The sequence below is a fragment of the Passer montanus genome, unplaced genomic scaffold (assembly GCF_014805655.1).
Source record: "Passer montanus isolate IOZ18808 unplaced genomic scaffold, ASM1480565v1 scaffold22, whole genome shotgun sequence".
NCBI classification, from domain to species: domain Eukaryota; kingdom Metazoa; phylum Chordata; class Aves; order Passeriformes; family Passeridae; genus Passer; species Passer montanus.
In genome coordinates, this window is record NW_024366815.1 from 7,718,227 (window position 1) to 7,722,441 (window position 4,215).

Below are 4,215 nucleotides of genomic sequence, written 5' to 3' on the forward strand. Positions count from 1 at the left end.
TTGTTGCCTCTGTATCAGCTTTATGTCATTGCAGTTTCACGAACTGGAACTAAAGGTCAGTGGCTACACCCACAATTTAGTGAAAATACACATTTTTACAGAGAAAAGATGGAGCCCTGTTTTGCATCTAGTAGAATGTTTTTAGCTTTGAGTGATAATAAGTACACTTCTGCTGTCTCTTGTGGAAAAGTTTGCTTTAGAACAAGCCTGTTGCCTTTTCTATCCAAGAATTTTCCCAGGCTTGCAGAAGCTGTAGGAGGTAAGCACTCACTAACAGTTCTAGCCTTTTTTGTAAAGTTGCTTTTTAATCTAATTTTTTTACTTATCAGTGTAGTATGCAAAGACAAAGGTGCATATCCTTAGGTCCCCAAGGAAAAGAGCAAGGTCATTACGTTTTGCACAGCTGAACAAGCTTTCTGGGTTCTCATGGCTTGCTGTTTAGCACACAGTACTGAGCAGTGTGTCTTGTACAGTCTTACCACTAAATCCAGGCAGGTAATACTTCTAAATCTGCTTACAGTGTAGGAGCCTTAGTAGCCAAGTTTGTGAGACTCAGCACTGACTGGGCAATACTAGGGAATCTCTCATTGTGGAAAAGTGGGCTGTCATTCTTTGTATTAATATCCTTGCAAACTATTTACTTAAATATCCACCTAGAGAAATACTATTAATTTTGTAGACTGTAGTTTTACTGCTATATATTATGCAAAAATAGTAAAATCTTAATTGTGTACTTGAAAGTGAGCTGAACGGACATATACTTAAATTGCTGCTCATAAGTAGTGGATGTATTTAAGCATTATGTTAATAATTCAGAGTAAAGTACTCTGGGCCATAAGGCTCCTTTTCCTGAGAAGTATCTTTGCAGGTTTTTGCATCCATTCTGAATTTCAGGTAAATGGAGGGTGCTTTTGGTGTCTGGCTGCAGTAAGTGAGAGTTAACTGTTGGAAGAAGCTGTGAGCTGATAAAGCTTGCCCATTTCTGTGGAGAGCAGTCAAAGAAAAGAGTCACTTGTAACCTAGAGCAAACATTTTAAGGGAACCTGGTTTAGCATTGTTTAAAGACCACTGGGTGTTTCTTGCTTTGGCTCCCATCATGAGTTGTGAGTTGTGGTCAGGCAGCAGAGGGAGTTCTGCAGTTGTTACATTTTCTATAAAACTACTGTTCTGGCCCCATCTTTGTAATCATTTACACAGAAAGGTGCTAAATAAATGATGGCTGTTCCAGCATAGAGCTGCATGCTCTCATAAAAATAATGGAGCCAACAAACCAGTCCCTAGAATGGTATTGAAATTACTCAAGAAAAGTATCTTTACTACTTTTTATGAGAGGGTGAGTGTTGGAAGGACTAAGTCAGCTGGAAAGGAGAAATAAAAACTAGAAGAGCAATACGGCTGTTCCAGCGTAGATCTGCATGCTCCCATAAAAAAATGGAGCCAACAAACCAGTCCCTAGAATGGTATTGAAATTACTCAAGAAAAGTATCTTTACTACTTTTTATGAGAGGGTGAGTGTTGGAAGGACTAAGTCAGCTGGAAAGGAGAAATAAAAACTAGAAGAGCAATATTTGCAGAAAGATAGGATATTTAATTTTGGTTTAAGCTGTGTGATTCTTTAAATAAATATTGAATCTGCAGGAAGATATTTCAGTGTGATTTTCACTGTAGAAAAACGCTGGCATGGGAGGTTGGGGTGGGGAATGAAGTGCCCTGTCAGCTGCCTGTTTATTTTATTTTTTCACTCAAGTAGTCTTACATGACGAACATGTTGAAAAACTAAATGAAAAATTCCATGTCAGTACCTTCTTAATTCAAGAGAATCTGGTTGTCCTGGTGGCAAGTCAGGGTGAGTGTTCTTAAAAGATTTTGCTGAACTGATTTTAACCGAAGAACAGAGTAACCATGTATCTGTGATTCCACTTAAGTGATTCTGCTGCCTGTAGTTAGTGCTGAATTGGGGTTTTTTTCCCCATCATCTACCTCCAGGTTTATGTAACAGGTGTTACTTGTATTGGAACTTCAGTACAACATGAGGTTGGAAGTTCTTGACAGACTAGTGTTGAGAAATGACATCAAACCTTTCATTGAACAATGAACATAGACTTTTTTCAAGCTAAATTCAGTTTTTATGGGCTGTATAAAACAACACCGACAATGTGTTTTCTTTTAATGCTGGTTTGAGCAGAAATTATGTACAATTCTTGTAACTAAAGGAAAATATAAGGTAATGTGTTGGTTTTGCATGGCCTGGTTTTTGGCAGTGGTGGAGCCACAGAGGTGGCTTCTGTGAGAAGCTGCTGGAAGCTTCACACCGTGCCCAGCAGAGCGAGTCCCTGATGGGTCTGAGGATGTATGTGCTATGAGTCAAAGCTGGGCAAATTAGAGGTGATGGTAAAGCCTTTCTGAATTAAGAAAATCAAGACAAAGTGGGCACACAGGTTTTTCCCAGTCAGTGAAAAGGAGAAGGTGAGAACACGTGAAGGAAACAACATGGCAACACGAAGGTCAGTGGAGAAGGAGGGGGCAGGAGGTGTTCCAGGTGCTGGAGCTGAGATTCCTCTGCAGGCCATGGTGAGACCAGGGTGAAGCAGCTGTTTCCCTGCAGCCCATGGGGATCCACGGGGGATGCAGAGATCCACCCACAGCCCGTGTGGATCCGTAGGGGATGCAGACATCCGCCACAGCCCATGGGGGAGGTGCCCATGCAGGAGCGGGTGCATGCCTAGAGGAGGCTGTGATCTGGTGTGAAACCCAGTGGAGAGAGAGGGCCCATCTTCCAGGCTGGAGCAGCTTCCAGGCTGGAGTCCTTGGAGGACTGCACCCCGTGGGAAGAGTGACCCTCGCCACAGCAGTTCTGGGAGGAGTGTCGGATGGGCTCATGGTGCAGCAGTTCTAGCAGGACTGCTCTCATGAGAATGGACCCACACCTGAGAAATTCACAGAGAGCTGTCCTCCATAGGAGGGACCCCACAGTGTAGTAGGGGAAGGACAACTGTCCCACAGCAGCAGAAGAAAATCCTTGGGTGATGAACTGACCAAACCCCCATGCCCTGTCCTGTGCACTGTCAGTGGGAGGGAGGGGTTGTGGGAAGAAAAGGTGTTTACTTAAGGGCTTACTTTACTTCTCACTATCCTCCTCTGATTTTGTTAATAATAAATTCACTTTGTACCTCTAAGTCAAGCTTGTTATGCTTTGGAGTGTTTTGTCCTGCTCCTTATCTCACACCTCATGAAGTCTTCATTAAGTTCTCCCTCTCATCTGCCCAGCCACAGCTGGGGAGGGTAACTTGGGTGCCTGGTGTTTGGCTGGTGTCAAACCATCGCAATGAGTAATTTACAACCTTTGGTCTGGAGCTGTTCATGTGCTATGGACGAGTTGTAAGGAATCTTCAGGTAGTAGCTGAATAAAGCAAAGCTTTCACGGAATGCTGAATTTTTCTGATTAAGGGCTGCACCCCAACTCAAAAATTACGGTCATAAGAATTGAAGGACTGTAAACATGAGGTCTGAAAACCAGAAAGGAAATAGAATGACTGCAAAACTAATACCAGGTTGATTAAAATCCACCAGAGTGTTTTGGCAAACTGTAGTCTGCTGAAGACATAATAAAGTCTATTCTGAAAACATCTCTTTCATTGTTGATAATGCTCATAGGAATTTACATTGACCTACAAATTAGCTTTAAGAATGCCAAAGAATGGACCTGTCTCTCTTCACTGACCTCAGTTAAAGGACTGGGAAGAAAAAGAAAGCTTGCTGAATATTTTCAGTGTGTCAGCTGGCTTTATGCAAAGCCTGTATTCCTCTGATTTAAGACAAAGTGTAAGCTTCAATGTTAGGTAATAAGGAGTTTTTTTCCTGTTAGCCAAGTTTAGTAATTTCGGTGTGCTGGCCAGCAGTTGCAGGAATTCCCTGCTGACTCAGGAGGAGGATATTTGACATCTGTCATAACTTCTTCAGTGACACCATAAATTGACAGGTCTTGGTCAAATGTGAATGTCTGTACATTGTCCTGTACTTCAGAAATTGTGAAAGGTAAAAATAGTTCTGTCATTACAAATTTTACTTTTTTTGTGTGACTTCCACTGTGTGTGTTTAGTTTTAGTCTTTGGCAATAACATTTCTTATACACTCTCAGTTATCTGAGGGTTTTATGGTATGACAGTCTCCATGGCTTAACTCCATTAACTAATAAATAACAGTAGATGAAATCAT